At 39.9% G+C, this 24,058-nt stretch overlaps 1 protein-coding gene across 3 annotated transcripts in view; it reads right to left on the bottom strand.

The window, feature by feature from the left end:
• LOC124136565 (complexin-like) overlaps window positions 1-24,058 on the bottom strand; it is a 305,393-nt gene that overhangs the window by 272,773 nt on the left and 8,562 nt on the right. For all 3 annotated transcript variants that reach the window (XM_048393591.1, XM_046502508.2, XM_046502510.2), the window contains exon 2: window positions 7,407-7,501. The gene's annotated coding sequence lies outside the window, so the exon portion shown is untranslated. The remainder of the gene's footprint in view (window positions 1-7,406; window positions 7,502-24,058) is intronic.

The raw sequence follows: 24,058 nt of genomic DNA on the forward strand, positions 1-24,058 counted from the left end.
TTGACATTTTCAATTGTATATCTGTTTACTACCCACTGATGCTTTTGTCTGGAAACTATTGATTACCGAGTTACACATTACCATCATTTGAGTCAACATCTACCTGCCATCTACTGCAAGCAGTGGTTGATTTAAAGAAGGATCCCCTGCTATTTTGTCATTATATACCACATTAAAATGCTCTGGATAATGGAGCACTGTTGTGCTATGTACGTCGCTGATTTCAATCATGCCAGATATGTCGCTTATTTCAACATTGACTGACATGTTGTGGACTTTACAGCCTCTTAACTTTCGACATTTCCACCCCCAGTACTTACAGAAATATACCAGATGACACTCTAGGAAGCGCGGTTGTCACGTTACCATGGCGATGTTGTCGTGTGTGGGAGGGGTAGTGATTGTTTTGAGAGAATGTAATTTAAATTTCAAGGAATGAGTAAGTATATAATAATAATAGTGAGTGAGTGAGTGAGTGAGTGAGTGAGTGAGTGAGTGAGTGTTGTTTTATGCCGCTTTTAGCAATATTCCAGCAATATCAAGGCGGGGGACACCAGAAATGGGCTTCACACATTGTACCCATGTCAGGAATCAAACCCGGGTTTTCAGCATGACGAGCAAACGCTTTAACCACTGGGCTACCCGACCACCCCAATAATAATAATAATAATAATAATAATAATAATAATAATAATAAAAATAAAATAAATAAATAAATAAATAAATAAAAATAAAAATAAAAAAATAAAAAAAGAAGAAGTTGACTTTCATAAAATTCTCTCTCTTATGTGTATCACTTCTAAATGCCATTCAAAGACTTATATCAATGCTCCGTACAGAATCTCTCATGAAGAAAATCTGCAGCTCAACTAAATCTTCTGGATTCTATTTAAACATTAGATTCTTTAAGTCATAAAAGAAGGGTGAACAAGAGTGAAGGACATTATTCTGTTACATCAGGACAGTCACAGTGATGTGGGAGGAAAGCCTGCAGTGAAGCAGTGAAGCAGGTCTCAGATGACTACATCTTTGTCTAGACCAATGAGCATGGGTATGGTGCCGACAAATCTAGAAACATAATCAGGTGAATATGGGACACAACTCTGCAGAGCCATTTGTGGCACCTTAGACAACTATCCTGACCCATGTCAGAGCTTTCGATAACCTTTTGGTTATTTGGGTATTTTACCCTGGGGTTTGAGTTTGATTGGGTATCCACAAGTTTTAGAGGGTATTCTTATTTTTTTACCCACCTGTTTCTTGACATTTTTTGTATTTAACTTAAAACCTGTTTCGTAACAATCCCTGTAAATCATTTAAAACTATGTGAAAAGTAGTACACCAGGTTCTGCTTGGGGCTCCCTCTCCGGGAAGCCATTTTAACAAAATGGTATATTTCTTTCATCACCAATCAGCGACTAATTAAGACATGTATTGACTAGGCATGATGTGCTTTTCAATTGGCATCTATCAGTATGTTTGTCACAGAAGCTTTTCCAAATGTAACTGTCGGTACTGGTAAGTGAATTTGGCGATCGGCTGATACACAATCTTTTTTCCAACAGTTGTAATATACGCAGTTGTTTTATCTAATTGTTATAATACATGCATTCATTTTATTTCAGTAGCATATTTATAGTTTTTGTTGCATATTTGATACACTAGGATTTGATTTGTCTGCATATTTCAGTTTATCATATAATGGGTAGGTTTCTCGGCAGGATAAAGCCAACGGATAAAAACAATATCCGTTGGGGTCATATGCGGATAGAGATGCAAATATCAAAGGTCAAGTAGGACTACTTTCACTGTTTATAAACAAACATGGCGTCGCCCTCGTCATTTGGCGATCGAGTCAGAATTAACCATCGGGAATCTGGATAAACTACAGTGATAATTGCTATCTTTATCAAAAGAACAGTCTAATATACTGAAAATCAGTGTTTAACTGTGACGTAGCTTAGGCAATTTTATAAGTTTTGGCAACTTTGGAGATATAAATTTCGAAACAATTTTGCGAGGGCACGAGGCCTAGCCAAGCGGGATCAGTAGCCATATCTGTGCTTGTTGACCTCTGCGGCTTGAAACCTTCTCCACAAATTGAAATAGTTGGATTTGGCCGAAATATGTTTGAATTGTTACCTTGTTTCGTTTTGTCGCTGTGTGTACATCTGACTACACTTCTTAACGTTATGACAGGACAGACCGACTGTCAACAACGTCTGACCGTGGCCGTGACGTCTCATAGACTAGGGTTAGAGTAGCTTCCCTTTGACAAAGGGCAGTTACTCTAGCGGACAGACCGATGGATTGCTGTGAAAGGCAATTAAAAGCAACTGTTGTTTTGTGTATGTGTTGCTTTGCCACTGTATAAGAAACAGATTTCACTTGGAACTATATTGGCTACTGTCACTGTCCGACACGTAATAAATATTAATGCGCGCATTCCAGGAAAACTGGGTAATGTTTGTGAGAGAGGGAAAGCGATTTTAAAGCACAGAATTAAAGAATGACATTATATGATAAAGAGGTTATCATGCTTGTGTGTTTTATGAGTACTTTACGCAAATACGCAGTTTATCTCAAGCTCTGCCATGTGATCATGACAATAAAAGAATATATAACAAAAGATTCTACACAACATGTGTGTGACCAACCAGGAGAAAAGAGACCTTATGGGTGCTAGAATACGATTGCGCTATGTCAACTATAAAACATTTTCGTCAACTTACTTCAGTGAAGATCGCCATGTGTGCGGACTGTACAAAATTTCTTATTTCTTCCTGGTTACTACGTAATGTAATGAAAGCATTATTTCAAAACTTTTCAGCATACATGTTTTCGATTCATCAGACATTATGTCTACAAACTGCAATTATTACTTAAATAGTTTTAAATCGGAAAATGAGTCCAAATGTGTGATGACATGTATCTCTGTCATGAATATGAATTGCAGTTTGTGAATTGTAACTTTGTGTTCCAAGATACTGTAGTTTTAAAATATAATAAAAAGTCAAAATGTGATTTTTCACCCATAAGGTCCCTGATCTCGTAGTGGGACACTAATAGTGACCAGTTGATGACACTTTGCTATACGAGTAATAAGGGAAGTGACATTAAACTTTCACCATGAGTACCAACACCACAAGGTACATGAAGGTCAAAGTTTAGCCAAATATACAACAATACAGAAATCTTAGCCTTACTCCAAGGCTGTACCGAAAGAAAGGTCCATGGATGAGTAGTAATTCTGTCTTCTAAATAGGCAAGTCTAGCTAAGGACTCCAGTCGCTTATAGTGACAACTTGTTCTTATTATTCGCATAATCTAGAAATTATGATTTAAACTAATAATTATTGCCTAAGAGACTTGTGCAAAACTACAGCAAACTGTAAGAAGGGTGTACTGGCTGCACCAGATACTTGCACAAACTTTCATAAACCCTGTGCCTTCAGCTATGTCCAAAATGAACTGAAAGCTCATTAACAGCGCTTGGACATGAAGGTAAACAATTCAAAATATGTAGCCTACTGGTTAAAGCGTTCGCTCGTCACGCCGAAAACCCGGGTTCGATTCCTGACATGGGTACAATGGTCGAAGCCCATTTCTGGTGTCCCCCGCCGTGAAATTGCTGGAATATTTCTAAAAGTGGCGTAAAACCACACTCAATCAAAATATGTGAAGAAATATGTAACTAATAAGCATTCCGTGAGCACCATGCAAATTCTAACCCTTTTATTAGTTATGGTTACTGGTGAGATGACGCCAAAACGGAAATGCTCACTGAAGACAAGTGGACAGTCTGTGAGTGAGTTTGGCTTTCTGTATTCGACGTAATAAGCGCCCCGCTCTAATAAGCGCCCGCGGAGATATTTGCTATTATATTGGCAAGTGAACAATCCCAATTAGCACCCCTTCCTATTGATCAATGTACACAAGACTTATTTATTCGTGTATAATACTCACTCGTGTGTTACATGCACCCTTAATTATGGGCAATTAAATTCTGGAAAAATATATCTGTCGTACATAAACAGTTCAGGCCGTCAGCATAAACCATGAAATTTATCTTTCAACTCTGTTTTTTCCACCAAAATAATATTCTAATAAGAGCCCCCTGTTTCTAATTTTGAGTGCGCCCTGGGCGCTTATTACGTCAAATACGGTAACAATATTTCAATGTCAGCTATATGAAGGAGGAAAGCATGAGGAGACCCAGGTCTTTAATGGGGTATGGGTATGGTGCTGAAAAAGTGTAAACATCGCGAGTAGGACCAATCAAACTGACGGCAGTGTAATGTTTTCTTCTTTGTTCTGATTTCGATGATGCCTTTCGTCACACTTTCTGATTGGTTGATCCGAGTACCATGTTGCCAATTGACCAACATCTTGTAACAAGTAATAGCAGGTCACACTCGGTGCTCAAGAAGCCAAAGATATGACAACTGATTCATCAATGTCAAAATTATCTCGCAGGCAGTAAAATACCAATTCTGTATTTTATTGAACAGTTTTGTCCCATAATATACACAGGAAGACTTTGTCTTTGGATAAGATATTTGTATGGTTTCATTGTCCAGTAACAAGATCAAAATTTTTATTTTTCCACACCTTAGTAAAGTGTCAGAACCATGAGAGCAGAAACTAGAAAACAAAAGATAATTGTTATTCGGTTTCAGATAAAAACCAAGCCACACTTATAACCAAGGACATACTTGTTAACTTGAGCTGCCTGCACAGCTGCATTGTTTTCGTGATTTCAGAGCAACAAACAGCACTCTAGCATCCCATTGATTCAGAAGAAAAACCTATTGACCATCCTCCAAGTCTCCTTGCGTGACAGCAACAAGCTGCAGTGTAAAAACCGACACTGCTAACACTTCCCAACACTGCTCCGCGTCCACGGCTTGTACAGAGTGCGGCATGACATTCTGTGGAGCTTGTTATAACCCTTAAAGCCTACACAGAACACTCACTCAACACATAAAATTGAAAAAACAGGAACTGCGTCCCAATAACATGGTTGTGAAAACTAGGCAATGTTATTTTTGTGATAACTGTTGAGAGTGTCAGTTTTTTAATGATTGTGTTTAAGAAAACTACACTGTTATCAAAACAACCAGTACATATTCCAGCTACATCATGGAACCCTCTAAAAGGATAAATATCTTATTCGACGTAATAAGCGCCCCGTCTAATAAGCGCCCACGGCGATATTTGCTGATATATTGGCTAGTGAACAATCCCAATTAGCACCCCTTGCGGTGGATCATTGTACACAAGACTTATTTATTCGTGTATAATACGCACTTGTGTGTTATTTGCACCCTTAATTTTGGGCAATCAAATTCTTGGAAAAATATATCTGTCGTACATAAACATTTCAGGCTGTCAGCATAAACCACGAAATTTATCTTTCAACTCTGCTTTTTTCATTAAAATAATATTCGAATAAGAGCCCCCTATTCCTAATTTTGAGAGCGCCCTGGCCGCTCATTACGTCGAATGCGGTAATCAAGTCTGGCCCAGACAAACTAGTACTGAAAGCGTGAGTGAGTTGGGTTTAATGCCACTTTGAACAGTATTCCAGTTATATCACATCATGTCAGCTTGATGTGGTCGAAAAGCGATGCAGGTCTTAGACGGTTACCATTTTGTGATAGGCACAAGCATGAGTAATGGTGCTGACAACCCTAGAATGATAATCAGTGTATACCTTGGATTACTACCCACAGCACTGAAAGCATAAGCAATGAATGATCCACACCACTGGGGCCAATGACATGCGATAAGACACGTCACAGAGCAGGAGGTCATCTCTTAAGACAAGCATGGGATACTAGGGATCCATTTTCCCCAGAATCCCCACATGGTGATGCAGGGTAAATATTATTTACATTTTGTTTGTTTGTTGTTTAGCGTAGCACTCAGCAATATTCCAGTTATGACAGCAGTCTGTACATAATCGAGTCTGGACCAGACAATTCAGTGATTGACATCATGAACATCGACCTACACAATTGGTGACATGCATCAACCAAGTCAGCGAACCTGAGCATCTCATCCCCTAGTCGCCTCTTACTTATTACCTGCAGCTTTAGAAATTGACACTAGTCCTTGCCATACTGCCCAATAGTAAAGGTATTATAAGGACTAGTAGAAATTTGCCATTTTTAGGGGTTTTGCTATTTGTTATCATTATAAGGACTAGTGGACTGAAACTGTTAGATTCTACCGCTGACCTGTAACTTACTTTCGTTACAGTAATGTCATATTTCAAGTGGCATCCAAGTATCTTCACCCCAGACGATTTAATGTCTTGTATTACGTGTTTTCTTGGCCAATCTTCATGACATTCCATGAGGAAGTAAGCAAGAAGGCTGGAATGGGTAACTTGGATCCTCAGGTCCTGAGTAGGATCTGGGTACCCACAGGACTACCAGGACCCATGGTTAGTTATGATATATTGATTAATAACGATAAGTCAAACTCCATGCTTACACAAAAAGTCATGTTTTTTTCTATTAATGCACACATTCAAATGTTTGAGTAAAGATATAGCTTCAGTCAACTTCAGTGTATGCATGATCAGATCATTTAATAGAAGTAGTTTTTGCCAGGACTCGCTAAAACAATTCTCAATTGGACATTTTGTACCCAACTTGAGACCTACACCGGTACCCAGGTCGGGTTGGGTAATAGGGGGTGGGTACCCGGGTAGTAAATTTGGACTCGCCCAGCCCTAGTAGGCAAAAAAAAATAATTACAACATATCAAGGTGATTTTTTGGTTAAATCCTTTAAATCTTTTAACAAAAGGTTCAACACAACCATAAACAATTTTTTTCAGAAAATATACCTAATCATGAAATATTTTTCATTTTCATAATTTTGCAGGTATCAGATTGGAACTTGCCTGAAAAACAACAAAATCCATAGTTGAGGCCTAAACATGATTACAAACATCTTCCTGAGGAATCACAATGGAATTTATAGATAGAGATTGATCTTGTTGGACTGGAGATTGTGTCCAGCCCTTGGCTAGACAAATTAGTTTCCCAAATGACTATGAATGCTGTCTCCTATTGCTAAAGGGAATCTGTTATTAGCAGTGTTTCATCTATTAGGTAGAAACTAATTAGACTTTGAAACCTAACACACATGCCCATATGTACTGTTCAAGTAATCTGACAACTCATATGAATCTAAATTAAATTAATTTTATCATCGGTGTTAGATTAAGAATGTTTTGCTTGTTTTGTCTTCCTGCTGTGGAAACTGGAAATGTGGCCAGACAATCATGGACAATTGTCATTCTCATAAAACGACAAGTCATGTTCCCTGTAGTGTATACAACACATAAGTACCATTCACCTGTCGACTAGCATTGATTTTCATACTACTCACCTGTCAACTAACACTGATTGTACGGAGAGCTTCACTTAGGCAATTGCTGCATTGGGCGAAGATGGCAGGGCCTGTACCGATTGCACTGGGTCACCCTGGAGTTAAAAAGAAAACAGGCATCAGTGGAGGGAAGCATGCTGGCATTACATGTCTCGACGTGACCCTGCTGAGAATCAATCACAAATCACTTCACTCCCGAAGTTCAACTTTCATGAAAAAGAGCTTATTTTTTTATTCCTTCTACCTTGTGTGAAGAGTCAAGAATTTGCTCTTGAGGTTAGGTGTAGATCTCATTTTGGATTTTACACCATAAAAGTTGAAAGTCAGCCAAAAAATTGAAACCACGAAAATGCTACAAATAATGACTCAAAGCCCTGTAGCTCACCTGAACGGAAAGGTATTTGCAGCATCTTAGACCAAATTTCGATAAATGTGAACAACATAAACTTCATATTATAACATAATTGCTGGGTTTATCAATACAAAGTTATAGTGAGTGAGTGAGTGAGTATGGTTTTACGCCGCTTTTAGCAATATTCCAGCAATAGCATGGTGGGGGACACTAGAAATGGGCTTCACACAATGTATCCATGTCGGGAATCGTATCCGGGTGTGATGAACGAACGCTTTAACCACTAGGCTACCCAACCACCCCTACAAAGTTCTAGTTGGCAGACCTTTCAGGCTGTGGTTTGTTTTTAGCCACTTTCAGCAATAATTCAGCTTATTAAATGTGGCCTGTATATAATCGCTGGAGTAAGATGACAATAAAACAGTACACATATTTCTGATATTAGCACAGTGTGCACAGTTTTCTCTTATAAAAAGCTGATTGAAACACTTAAATATCGAGCAACAGAAAATCCTCAACTTGATTTGGGGCAAAATATTGACTTCCTGTTCACGTTTTATCACATAATCCTCAGCTACATTTGTCTACAACTGCCAACAAGTTGTAAAAAAAAATATCACAAGACATCCATAAATACCGATCAAGGGTGTACTTGAAACTTTGAAAATATAGAGCACAATAAAATTCCCTACTTGATTTGGAGCGACAACATATTGAATTCCTGTCCACAGTTATCAATATTCCTGCAGTTCCAGCCATAATGGTCATCCTCCCTCAGCCCTGTTTCATAAACATCAATAATTAATAGGATTGTTTCAATCAAAACATTCCCTAATAATACAGGATTTTTTCCCTGAAAGCCATATTGTTGATTGATTTCTATCCCCTATTGATGCTGACAATCCACTCGGAGTTAGTCACGGTAGAGTACAGCTATGTCAACACCCACCAATTATTTACTGCTGGAACAGCCAGCATCTTGTTATTACCGTTCTGATGAAGATAATGTCTCAGTGGGTCAATACTACACTTAAAGAAAATATGATTGTAAAGACAACTTGACTCGAGTTTGCACATATATACATCACAAAGCTGCATTATCATATTATCAATACTGGATTTAACATCCCTGCTTTTAGCAAGTGGTAATTTTCCTCAAATATTCAGCAATGTCAAACAGTTGAGATTGACTTTCTCCTGGCAGTCTAGAAAGAACATCAATACTCCTGCTCTCTCTGTGGGTTTCTGATTATAATGCTGACACCATTGCTTGGAACTGACAGGAAAGTCAAGGTCGTTGAATGGCTTTTTGGCGTTAAATGCTGATGCAATATTTCTTCAGTCATTCACGGCTTGGTGAGAGCAGCCTGGGGAACTTCTACACAAAACATTCAGGAAGTTTGTGAAAAAGGTGAGGCAATATTATGAATAAAAGATTTATCATGATTGGTAACACATGTTTCTTTGGTGTTTCAAATAGGCGTCAATCGAAAAAGTTTGACAGACAGTTATCCATTTCAAAATTGTTTCTGTAACAAGTAATTTATCATCTTCCCGAAGCAAGAGAGTTAAATGACTTTAAAAGTCCAGTTTCCACCCTTGCCGAACTAGGCTGGAATTCCTGGGCTCGATCATAGCGCCACCAGTGGTTATTATGAGTTATGTCCCTTCTGAGCCTCTCCTATGGACCATTCAAATTCCACCTGTCGTATCACTTGCATTTGCTTCACACAAAATGGTGGTGCCCAGTCAAGATGATCTGATCAAAACGCAAGATCTATATTGTGATAAAACGGGTCTTACATCGCATCAAATCACTTGAGCACCTTGATTAAAAACATAAAAAGATTTGTAAACTATCTGTTGACAATGAGTTGGCAGTACATCTGCTTTGCAAATCCTGCAATTGACCGAAATCTGCACGACAGTATACGAACCGGATTTCGATTTCGTTGCGCGATTTTGATTGGACTATGCATAGACTCGTTAGTCCAGCCAAAATGTATCTCCATAATACCAGCCTAGTTCGGCAAGGGTGGAAACTGGACTTTGATAGTCAGTTAACTCGCTTGCCTCGGGAAGATGGTACTTTATAAAATGGGTGTGACAATACAATCTGTTCGCCACCCAACAACATAAAGAAAACTTATGGATACATACCGGTATAACATTTTTACGCATAACACTACATATACAGTATACATATTTACGCATTGATTATATACAGTAAACTATGGTAATAATGAACTCAAAGGGACAACTAATTTTAGTTTGTTATACCCGTAGTTCATAATAAGCATATATATACAGCAAATGGACTGGACAAAAAATAGGCTTGTTATATCCATCAGTTCATTATAAGCGTGTTCGTTATAAACGTAGTTTACTGTACAGTATACAGTATTTACATATTATATATACAGTACACATATTTACATATTACATATACAGTACACATATTTACATATTACATATACAGTACACATATTTACATATTACATATACAGTACACAAACTTACGTATTACATGTAAAGTACACATATTTACGTATTACATATACAGTACACATATTTACATATTACATTTACAGTACACATATCTACGTATTACAAATACAGTACACATATTTAGTTATTACATATACAGTACACATATTTATGTATTACATATACAGTATACATATTTAGTTATTACATATACAGTACACATATTTATGTATTACACATACAGTATACATATTTACGTATTACATATACAGTACACATATTTACGTATTACATATACAGTATACATATTTACGTATTACATATACAGTACACATATTTACATACTGCATATACAGTACACATATTTACGTATTACATATACAGTACACATATTTACATATTACATATACAGTACACATATTTACGTATTACATATACAGTATACATATTTACGTATTACATATACAGTACACATATTTACGTATTACATATACAGTACACATATTTACTTATTACATATACAGTACACATATTTACATATTACATATACAGTACACATATTTACGTATTACATATACAGTACACATATTTACTTATTACATATACAGTACACATATTTACATATTCCATACCGGGTATACAGTACACATTGGGTTTCACCAAAGTGGTAAAGTGGTCTTATACCTGCATCACTTCGGGCTTTCCTCCCACATTAAGTTGACACGCCGTGATATAACTGGAATACTGTTAAAAGCGGCGTTAAACACAAATCACTCACTCACACACTCCATCGTTTGCTGTATATGCTCCCTGTTGTAAATTGGGTATTAATTCTCTGTTTGCGTGATATCCTGTGAATCTTTAAATCAATGCGTCCCAAAATCGATACAAATGTCAACCCCTGGCCTAAAACGCGTCTTGAAATTAATGCTAGTAGCTGTGTCTATGAACTAACAAAACGAATCTACAAATGATAAAACCAAGACTGTAGATTAAGAATTCCATGATATAGCTCGGGGTAATAGAAGTTTGATTGAATAATATTATTTGCTATCTCCAAGATCTAGCATGTCAAGAGAATGATTAATGTTTGTGTGTACTACCTGGGGACAAAGCATTTTTTGCAGCATGTTCGGGAAAAGATTATTTGAAAAAGAAAATATAGGCTCCCACTTGAATATCAAATGGTCAGCCCCATGTATATCCTATAATATATATCACATTTAGCCAGTCAAATCATGAACAACATAACTTCACCCGAGCTGGACACGGGAGACCACAGGACATTCAATAATCAGCCTTGTTGACCAATCAAAAACAAGTTAGTTTGCATCAGCATCACCTCATCATCAGCTCAATATGTCATGACAGCGGCCATCAGCAATTATTATCACACAGGGGGTAATATATCTCATTCTGACTATGCCAAATAATCAATAAGTGGATAATAATCTGTGTGTGATGGCAGAAGACCAAGCTTGCCGGACTAATGGTACTAGAACTATCCATGTGGACACATCTAACATTAAGCCATTGGAGGTTATGGTAATGTGGATATTTCTCCCCAAAATAATCTACCAAGAATTGCTCTTTAACAAAATTTCCAATATGGCACAGGGAGATATGTTATCATCCTGGAGTGTTTGAAAGCTTGGAATTGAGTTGAATGCTTCATAATATTGATTTCATTCAAATGGTCGGATGAAACAAATTTCAAGAGAAGAGATGAATACTTAACTTTAAGATCGAGACAAATTACACAGTTGGAATATTATACCTTAAACAGGAACATAAAGCAGACTTCCTTTGATAACGATATTTCATTTTCATTTAGATTTTCCTATTTATGATTTTAAATGGCTGACTAAAAGTATTTTTGAAAGTTTCAAGAATTTATCCAGTGGATAAAAGTATTTTTGAAAATATATTCAAAGGGATTCGGCAAGTTTCAATGCAGAACCACACACATCTAACAAACTAGAGCTTATTTTGTTCTGGATTATGGCAGCAATAATATCTGCTTGGACGAGGGAGTAGAGACTCTTGAGTCTGGTACCGCTGCTGTGCAGAGAGTGGGCAGTCTCTCCCAGCAGCAGAGCTTCATCTGTGAGAGGTGATGTAATTGAGGTTTTTGTGAGATTCCATCACCTGCCCAACCACATCACAAAGCCCCTCCGAACCACTACTGCTGCTCCTTTAACAGGTTATTTTTTTATCAATGTTATTACTTTAGAAAAAAATTCTGAAAATAACTTTTTTTGAAGCAAAAAATCCCTCAATTGTGGGAATGGATTTGAGCTTCCTGTTCATCTGTGAATATTTTTATCCACATTTTCTAGTAACTATGTAGGTCTATGGTATTTACCAGGAGTTATCTAAGAAAGTATGTGCCCTTGGCAGGAGGTGTAGGAAGTGCACTTTACACATCTTCCCGATGCCAAGTTGCAAATCCTGCAGTCGATTGAAATCTGCATGTTGAAATCCATGTTGTTGAACCAGATGCTTGATTTTGATTGGACTATGCATAGACTCGTTAGTCCAGACAAAACTCTGGAATTCCAGCCTAGTTCGGCAAGAGTGGAAACTTGACTTTTACAGTCAGTTAACTCCCTTGCCTGGGGAAGATGACTTTACATGGCAAACCTGTCAAGTTACCTGTGAAGATGCGGGATGAACTGGTCTTCAGCAACCCATGCTTGTCGTAAGAGGTGACCCACAAGATCGAGTGGTCAGACTCAGTGACTTGGTTGATGCATGTCATTGTATCCAAGTTGCTTAGATCTATGCTCATGATGCCAATCGTTTTGGTCCAGACACGATTATTTACAGATCACCGTTATATAGATGGAATATGTCTTAGTGCTGCGTTTAACAACAAACAGACAAACCTATGATGTATCTTGTTCATAGGTAAGGTAAGATGGGTGTAATGTAGCAGTCAAATTATTGCACTTAGCAGTCAATCAAAACTATTGCACTTATATAGCAATGTGCATGCATGTGTGTGTGGCTGTTTGTACTCGTCCAAACTAATGCTAATTTTGTGCTAGCCCACTGAGATACCATGCCACAGTTTAACATGAATATCCCACTCAGACACAGTAAACTGACTCAGAGCCGACCACTCCACATTTTATCCTCTTGGTGCCAAGCTCCTGGCAGGCTAATTTTTAACGTCTTTTGGAATGCAACGGCCGGGTATCAAACCACTGACCTTCAGCTCTCTGGGCAGATGTTCTGTCCCCTAGACCACGGAGGCGGGCTCCAGGCAGACCCTCTATCCACTAGACCATGGAGGCAGTCTCCGGGCAGATGCTGTATCCACTAGACCACGGAGGTGGTCTCCGGGCAGACCCTCTATCCACTAGACCATGGAGGCAGTCTCCGGGCAGATGCTGTATCCACTAGACCACGGAGGTGGTCTCCGGGCAGACCCTCTATCCACTAGACCATGGAGGCGGGCTCCAGGCAGACCCTCTATCCACTAGACCATGGAGGCAGTCTCCGGGCAGATGCTGTATCCACTAGACCACGGAGGTGGTCTCCGGGCAGACCCTCTATCCACTAGACCATGGAGGCGGTCTCCAGGCAGACCCTCTATCCACTAGACCATGGAGGCGGTCTCCAGGTAGATGCTCTATCCACTAGACCATGGAGGCGGTCTCTGGGCAGACTCTCTATCCACTAGACCATGGAGGCAGTCTCCTGGCAGACCCTCTATCCACTAGACCATGGAGGCGGTCTCCAGGCAGACCCTCTATCCACTAGACCATGGAGGCGGTCTCCAGGTAGATGCTCTATCCACTAGACCATGGAGGCGGTCTCTGGGCAGACCCTCTATCCACTAGACCATGGAGGCAGTCTCCGGGCAGATGCTGTATCCACTAGACCAGGGAGGTGGTCTCCGGGCAGACCCTCTATCCACTAGACCATGGAGGCGGTCTCCAGGCAGACCCTCTATCCACTAGACCATGGAGGCGGTCTCCAGGTAGATGCTCTATCCACTAGACCATGGAGGCGGTCTCTGGGCAGACTCTCTATCCACTAGACCATGGAGGCAGTCTCCTGGCAGACCCTCTATCCACTAGACCATGAAGGCGGTCTCCAGGCAGACCCTCTATCCACTAGACCATGGAGGCGGTCTCCAGGCAGACCCTCTATCCACTAGACCATGGAGGTGCTCTCCGGGCAGACCCTCTATCCACTAGACCATGGAGGCGGTCTCCAGGCAGATGCTGTATCCACTAGACCAGGGAGGTGGTCTCCGGGCAGACCCTCTATCCACTAGACCATGGAGGCGGTCTCCAGGCAGACCCTCTATCCACTAGACCATGGAGGCGGTCTCCAGGTAGATGCTCTATCCACTAGACCATGGAGGCGGTCTCCAGGCAGACCCTCTATCCACTAGACCATGGAGGCAGTCTCCAGGCAGATGCTCTATCCACTAGACCATGGAGGCGGCTCCAGGCAGACCCTCTATCCACTAGACCATGGAAGCGGTCTCCAGGCAGATGCTCTATCCACTAGACCAGGGAGGCGGTCTCCAGGCAGATGCTCTATCCACTAGACCAGAGAGACCTTTGTCTACATGTGTACTCCATTTTCAAACTTCTGGATTTTCATCAAATGTAAAATACAAATCTCTTATCAACTTAATCAATCATCATGTTTCCAGTATTCCACAGTCTCAAACTTACTTTTGAAATCAACATGAACAAGAAGTTGTTGGGGACATTACTGATGACTTGTTGCCTAATCCTAACAGAATGAGAGAACTATGCTAACAGCTCCCTTGTACAAACAGTGATCGATATCAGTTGGGAGTTGTAGACAGCATGATTTATTCAGAGCAGAATAACATTTGCCTCCACTCGATAATGAAGCAAATGGTTATATAACATAAGAGGCCGATATGACCCTTCCATGAACAGAACAGCTTGCTGTGATGAGGTAGCAAAATATTCACAAAATTAATATTTTCTGTCAGAAATCCAACTTGTTTTTTTCTGTCAAACTGGGTTTTTTGTCTTAAGAAATGTTTTGGGGTTCACAGATACATCTTAAACCAGAGCAATCCAACAGTGACTTTTGGACAGTGGAGTGTTGAACAAATTGGAGTAATGATGTCCTTTGGTAGTAACAGGTGAGTGAGTGAGTGAAGGAGATTTGCCTGACACTGCTCTGAACAGTATTCCAGTTTGTTCCATCACAGTCTGTTGGCTTGATGTGGGAGGAAAGCCCAAAGTGATGCTGGTCTTAGATGTTTACCACTTTCATGAAACCCACGAGTGGGAGTATGGTGCTGACAAACCTAGAATGACAATCTGGGATTTGAACCCATGATCATGAACTCTGACATGCCTTAGGGATGCAACTCTGCACAGCTAAATTATGATTGGTTGTGATATCAAAATGCAGTGAACCCCATGAAGTACAAATCTTAATGGGAACAACGACTGGTATATATAACTCCTCACATTCTATTGGTTAAAGAAGAAATTAATTAACCTGGACAAGGAACCTTTAGCCTAGAACCCTGGGTGAGATGAGGAGAAGAGAGGAGAGGTGGAGAAGAGAGGTGAGGTGAGGAGAGGAGAGGAGAGGAGAGGAGAGGAGAGGAGAGGAGAGGAGAGGAGAGGTGAGGTGAGGTGAGGTGTACGGTAACAACAAGTACCACTTCTTAACAACTTTTGGTATAATGTGGACAGGGATGGAACCACTGACATCCCACACGATTAGACTCCTGGGATATGAGGGGAAAAAACTTATCATGGAAATGGCCAAGACAAAAGTCAAGAAAATGTTATGCATTCTATTCTGTACCACATTAAATCCAGATACATGGGTGGTGTGAAGGGTAAACACCATGGTACAGCCTAGAATCAAATATGCCCTAAATCACATCATATGTAATTCCACATACGACATACTTACAGCATATCAATGGCATGTAACGGAAAAAAATCACAAATTCAAAATGGCTGCCAAGACAGCCATATTTGAAGTCAGATCAGAATCGAGTAGGTTTTAGTGAGACTACTGCTGAGATTGTAAGTACATACAAAAGTTTAGGCCTTTTGGTTTCACTGCAGATGTTGAAAGTTTAAAACACAATAAGATTGCACAAACTATTATAAGAAAAGTTTATTTGAACTTTTAATAGATGTAAGCTAAAACTGACCTTTATAATGCGGTGCTGTTTGGTTTGTTTGTTTGTTTGTTGTTTAACGCTGCACTCAGCAATATTCCAGCTATATGGCGGTCTGTAAATAATCGAGTCTGGACCAGACAATCCAGTGATTGATATCATGAGCATCAATCCTCACAATTGGGATACGATGACATGCATCAACCAAGTCAGCGAGCCTGACCACCCGATCCTGTTAGTCGCCTGTTACGGCAAACATAGTCGCCTTTTACGGCAAGCATGGGTTGCTAGAGACCTATTCTGACCCTGATTTTCATGGGTAGAAGCAAGTTTGGAAGAGGATCTCAATTAGGAAGTTTTCCGCACACCAATACTCAGCCAATGGGATCATTGATCACCATGGGCCTTTTTGTTATTGAGAATATTTACCACATAAGGGCAGACAAATCGTAGACATTGCTTGCACCATACGTATTAACTATTAACTTACATGAGTTCAAATTCACCCCAAACATTAACATTCTTAACAGCGTAAGTGTGATTGTGCATCAAGCTTCACAAAATGCACATAGAAGAATATCATGGACAGTTCCTAGTACCGAAATCCCTTAAGTATTAAGACACATTTTGACTTTTACTCCACACTGTACAATGTGAAAGAACAATAAAAACTGGAGACATTTACTTATTGAGTGAGTGAGTTGGGTTTACCGCCGCTTGTAACACTATTACAGTTATATCGCGGCGTGTCAGCTTAATGTGGGAGGAAAGCCCGAAGTGATGCAGGTCTCAGACGTTTACCACTTTGGTGAAACCATCGAGCACGGGTATGGTGCTGACAAACCTAGAAACATAATCGCGGCGAACCGGGATTCGAACCCACAATCATAATTAAGTTGCTGGCGTGCCCAAGGGACGCAACTCTGCACAGCGAATCGCGGCGCCTTAGACGACTGGGCCACTCGTGCCCCCCATTTACTTATTAAACCAGAGGACCAGAATGTATGATGTAGGAACAAAAAGCTACCCTGAAACATGGTGACATAGAATAAACAAGGGCAAAAGTGAGCATGGCTCACTAATACCCCGCACCCGCCTAGTGTGTCAGTGGTTTCAAATTAAATAATGGATAGGGTTAGGGTTTGAAAAATTCATAAAAAAATGGAAAATAAATAAAAACAATTGTTTTCTTTTGACTGCACCCCTCCATATGACACGGATTATATGTACTAAGTTTGAGATGAATCCACTGAATAGTTTAAGAGAAATCGCGCGGACAAAGTTTTCGGACGGATGGTCGTGGGTATAATTAAATGTTACCCACAAAAAGTTTCATGCCTTCATGTTCTTCCAACTTCAAAACTCCCATCAAAGACCAGAGGACCAGAGCTACAATGGTTCAATTGTAGTTGCTGAATTCAAAAGTGGATGTGCTTGATTTTAGTCATCAAATATGATATTACATGATATAATAGCATTTAAACTGGTCCTAGACCTCATATGTCATAATTGCCATCTTGCAAGCTGATGAACCTGACATTTAAAGGTGTCAACTGAAGTCTCTGAACTGGAGAGCTTGCCCTGAAGGTCAATAAACCTTCAAAGTCAATCAGTCATATGTCAAAAAGGATCTTGATATTCAGCTGAATTCACATGCCCTATTCCTGCCATGTTTGGATTTGTCATATCTAAACATATTTCAACATGTAAGGAAGACTGCTCTGTATTAACATCCTCCAAACATTTGAAAACACTCTTACCAATAACATAAGTTCACACCGACTTAACTTTGTCAAAATTAACTCTGTTTAAAAAAAGTACCTTCAATAGAGTTTAGTTTAGAGTTATGAACCCGACATGAGTTAGGTGAGGTGAGGTGAGGTGAAATGGGATTTAACGTTGCGTCCAAGATAATTGCACTTATATATAGCGACGTGCATTTGCATGTGCATGTGCATGTGCATGTGCATGTGTGGGTGGGTGTAGGTGGGTGTGGCTGCTTGTACTAGTCCGGACTGATGCCGATTTATAGTGCTAGCTCACTGAGATACCATGCCACAGTTTAACATGAATATCACACTCAGACACAGTATGCTGACTCCGAGCCGACAAGTCCTTGTTTTAGTCCCTTAATGCTGAGCGCAAGACAGGGTAACAAGTACCATCTTTTAACGTCTTTTGGTATGACACAGCCGAGGATCGAACCCCGGACCTTCCGCTCTCCAGGTGGACGCTCCACCACTAGACCACGGAGGCGGTCCTGACATGAGTTAAGTGTTAATCCAGACACTGCTCGACCCCTCTGAGTTGTATTCCACTGACATCAGAAAAACAACCAGCAACATATAAGCAATCTACCATATCATAATTTCCTGAATTTGTCAGTATTCCCCTTTAAAATATCCTATCCTTTCTCTGCACCTAACCTTGAATCAAAGACCTACTAGTTATCCAGTAAGAGAACCTTCTCAGATTTCACTTTCCCCTTTGGTCACATAGTGCGTCCTAATTGTCACTCGACATTTTGACTGAAATTCCCAGAGGTATTCTTACCCTCCACTGGAAATTGTGATCTTCTTGTTGTCAACACCTATTCTTACTGTTAAGTTAGTTTATAATGAGGAGAGGACAAACGGTCAGGAAGACTGCCTCAGTTCCATTGGGGTTCAATGTGCACAACTGTTTTTCAAAACTCTTACAAAGTTGCACAATCCAATGTGACATGGATGTAAAACGTTAACATCAGAGAATAATCAGTCTTGATTATCCATCAAAACAGATTCATTGGGCGTAAAAGGCAAAATAGTGGTAAAATTATATGAATAGATCACTCAAACAATCAATGATGACACCAGGTTTTTGCATGTAACAGGTGTAACACATGTAACATAAAGCAGCCTCCAGTAACAGCCTCATAAGTGACATCGCTTTTGATACATCACTTGTCAAAATGATGATGCTATCTATCTATAACCTTTAATGGAATTTTCACACCTCCTTACTCACAACCACTTACTTTTTTACTGACAGTTTTGTGAGTGACAGGTGTTACCAGCAAAACAAGACATTCGTACTCTTTCATGAACATGTGGTGCCATCTCTGATTTGTATTGATCCGTGCATAGTTATTTTAAATTTATTTTATTCAACTGAACTTGGTTGGTTTGTTGTTTAACGCCGCACTCGGCAATTTTCCAGCTATATGACGGCCGTCTGTAAATAATCGAGGCTGGACCAGACAATCCAGTGATTAATATCATGAGCATCGATCCATGCAATTGGGAACCTGACCACCTGATCCCGATAGTCGCCTTTTACGGCAAGCATGGGTTGCTGAAGACATATTCTATCCCGGATCTTCACGGGTCTCAACTAAACTTGAAAGGAACTGGTCAAAAGGCCTAACTGGCTCATGTAATTACTGCTCCCTGTTACATCATTACATTTGAGTTGATATCAAAACTTAAGGTCAAGAAACACTACATATGATACAGTAAAAAGACCACTGGTCCAAACATAACATTTGCATCACTAGTTATAAGTTCATAAGCTAGTTATTTTAAATTTATTTTATTCAACTGAACTTGGTTGGTTTGTTGTTTAACGCCACACTCGGCAATATTCCAACTATATGACAGAGGTCTGTAAATAATCGAGGCTGGACCAGACAATCCAGTGATTAATATCATGAGCATCGATCCACGCAATTGGGATCGATGACATGCATCAACCAAGTCAGCGAGCCTGACCACCTAATCCCGATAGTCGCCTTTTACGACAAGCATTGGTTGCTGAAGACCTATTCTATCCCGTATCTTCACGGTTCTCAACTGAACTTGAAAGGAACTGGTCAAAAGGCCTAACTGGCTCATGTAATTACTGCTCCCTGTTACATCATTACATTTGAGTTGATATCAAAACTTAAGGTCAAGAAACACTACATATGATACAGTAAAAAGACCACTGGTCCAAACATAACATTTTCATCACTATTTTGCCTTTTATGCCATATTGAATCTGTTTGGGCAGATATTCAAGTCTGATTATACTCTGGCTTTGACGTTTTGAACTTACTGAACTTAGTGACCCAACAAGCTGCACGTGAACGAAAGCCGAGGACGTTCTTCATGTGCCTTGGTACAAATTTAAAGCCATATTGAAGTCAGCAATAACAGTCTTGTTAGTGCCCTGGGCCTCATTCTAGAAAGCTATCATAACGCCAGGACAATCACAAGTCTATGTAAAAGTATACAAGTTACGATCACCTTAGCGCTGTGATCGCTTTGAGGAACAGACCCCAGCACCAACCACTCAAAACTCAGCCAACTGATGGCTAGTCTGATCCCAGGGTCTAATGTGAGCTAATCTTTGAAAAACTTTGTAAAAACATTCACAGTAGGCATGGAGAAAGCAGATGATAAGAGAGAGACTCGGCAATAATGCATCCCGATCTACAGATCAATTCTTCTATTTACAATGTGTGATGCACCTCCAGGTCCGTTTCAATGGAAGTGGCGACCATATCAATGCCTTCCCTTGTTCCAGACCAATATCACAGACTTGAGGATAATAGCATTTCAGTCTGGCACAATTTCATTAAATTGCTCCATCCACAGTATTGGATCTTCTTCAAGCGGGTTTTGTGATAAAGTGCATGGTTTTTCCATTATTACAATCATATGTAGAGATATTTGGGGTGCTGTATTGATCTGGGAGTGCTGGGTTGTGAGAGTGGTCTACTCTAAACTGCTCCTGGAATGGTAGTTTGCAGACATTAAGGAGGTTCTTAGTCGGGTGTTGTCAAAACTCGCCCCATCGGGAGGTAATACCAAACAGGCATGGACACTTTACAGTCAGAGATATGATTCCATTAGAGATGCCTAGAATTAGTTGGGATACCATGGACTAAAGTTGCCACAAGTCTGACAGCGAAATCATTTGGTCCAAGTCTAATCTTGTCGACATGTATTCAGTTTTACAGACTATCATAGCCCATAACAGATTCAGGAGAACTGCCTGCTTTGACTTAAAGTGAATTACAAAGAAAATACATAAAGTTTAACAATTTATGTTATAAGTCCAAGATACTTTCAAACAAAGCACAGTTAGGATAAGGATTTGGTTTTGGCCAAGACCCAAGAGTTATCTCAAGTATGGGTGACTAGTTTCTAGCTTAGGGGCTTTCATCAGACTGTTTGTGAGTGGGTAGGGGAGCTCCTTATATACTGTTTGTGTTCCAGGAGTTCCTGATGACACCAGTGGAGTTCATCGGTGGAATGGTACCGGTGGACTGGTGATCTGGCTGTTACTGTTGGGTCAATGAGTGGTGTTCTCAGAACCGGTGGACTGGTGATCTGGCTGTTACTGTTGGGTCAATGAGTGGTGTTCTCAGAACCGGTGGACTGGTGATCTGGCTGTTACTGTTGGGTCAATGAGTGGTGTTCTCAGAACCGGTGGACCGGTGGCAGGTTAAGGTGGAGTTTTAGATAGGGATTTCACTGTAGGTTGCGACTGATTATATCAATACAAATTTAAGAATATGAACTCTAAAATTCATCACCTGTGCCACCCTGCACCCAAGGCAGGAAAATGAAATGGTCATGTCCAAACATGCTCCAATTTGATAAAAGTCAAGTCAGAAGCACTAAGATCAATAAATCAATCAGAAATCAGGTCAATCTCGTTTCCAATGTGGTTCAAATCAGGAACATTTCCTTCATAGTATTTAATATACTTCAAGAATGAAGACTTCAAACAATGATTGTTCAATAGTCACTGAACTCAAAATGACAATCGAGTCTGCTGGTTTAAGGGGCTTCCTGACACAGGTTTTGCCTAATTTCCATCAGAAAAATGTTGGGTCACAAGCCACATAATTTTTCTTTGCATTTTTTCCTTCACCACGTTTATGATCCTAATTCAGTGTATTCTTTTGCAACTCTTTTATAATATCTTTTATATTAAATCAGGTTTGAATAATATAACACTAAAAACAGACATCTGATCAAATTACACCATTCCTTCTTGATTGGAAGAAGTAGCCATATTCAATTAGACCAATATAATTATAACAATTAGAACATCTTGAAGCAAAGGGACTTCTCCTCCACGGTCCTTTCATTCAGGAAACACAGTTGCAGCAAACACATTACCTATCACCAGTGTTCGAAATAAGTGCCTGCCCGTTACTGGGCCTGCTGAAGGTAGAACTTGTGTCGGGCCTGGAGTTTCAAATTTGTATGGCCTGCAGTAAATTTATGTATCAATTTATTTGTCACAAAAAGCTGCAGTCTTTTGAATGAGGGCCTGATATGTTTAATCGGGGACTGCAGCTTTTGAAGTCTGTGGGTCCTGATGGCAGCCTGGCCAAAAACAAATTCAAACACTACCCATAACAGTTTCCTATTTCGATTAAATATATCTGGGTCTTGTTCGGATAAGGCTGCAATCTTAAATGCAGATCTGAGTTGAACTTGCATTCAGGAGAGATATTTTGATTGGATGAGGGTTTCAATCCTGTGCTAAGTTAGTGATAAGAGATGGAACTAGTGACATCACATTTTTTAAATGATTTTTTTGTTTTGTTTGTTGTTTAACGCCGCACTCAGCAACATTCCAGCTATATGACGGCGATCTGTAAATAATCGAGTCAGGACCAGACAATCCAGTGATTGATATCATGAGTATCGATCCACACATATTGAAATACGATGACATGCACAGCGTTAATAATTCCTAGTCCAAAAGTCCTTGCCAAACTGCCCAATAGTTAAGGTATCATAAGGACTGGTAGAAATTTGCCCTTTTTAAGGGTTTTGCTATATGTTATCATTATAAGGAGTAGTGGTCTAAAACTGTTAGTTTCTAACGCTGCATGCATCATCCAAGTCAGTGAGCCTGACCACCCGATCCTGTTAGTCGCCTCTTACGACAAGCATAGTCGCTTTTTACGGAAAGCATGGGTTGCTAGAGACCTATTAAATGAAGCTATGGTAGATAGAGTCCAGGTATCATAACAGAATGGAGATAAGATACACATGGTAATCGTGGATGCATGCTTACAAGCAGAGACATGTACAATTTGAAACCATGCCTGCAAACAACTTGCATATGATAAAATTTACGTACTGTTCAAATCAGGATGACACACGGCTTCCTTGTATATAAACGTCTTCTTTCGGGTAATGACCATTTATATATCCGTCTTTGCCAGTAACATCTGAACATGTGATGTTGAATGTATAAGCCCTAACAAAGCTGTTTGTCACCATCAGTTCTGTTTGTTTGTTTATTGTTTAACGCCGCACTCAGCAATATTCCAGCTATATGAAGGCGGTCTGTAAATAATCGAGTCTGGGCCAGAAAATCCAGTGATTGACATCATGAGCATCGATCAACGCAATTGGGATCGATGACATGCATCAACCAAGTCAGCGAGCCTGACCACCCGATCCCGTAAGTCGCCTCTTAGACAAGCATAGTCGCGTCACCATCAGTACCGTACTAAAGTATGGCCTACCATCAGCTTAGCACCATAGACAAAAAGGATTCCAGTAGACATGATCATGGCTCGAATCAAAGACTCGATGTTTACATGTTTCTCTAAGCTAATTACAGTCATGCCATTGTTTGTTTGTTTGTCTGTTTGTTGCTTAACATTGCATG

The sequence above is a fragment of the Haliotis rufescens genome, unplaced genomic scaffold, assembly GCF_023055435.1.
Source record: "Haliotis rufescens isolate VD_foot unplaced genomic scaffold, xgHalRufe1.0.p SCAF_12, whole genome shotgun sequence".
In the NCBI taxonomy this organism is placed as follows: Eukaryota; Metazoa; Mollusca; class Gastropoda; order Lepetellida; family Haliotidae; genus Haliotis; species Haliotis rufescens.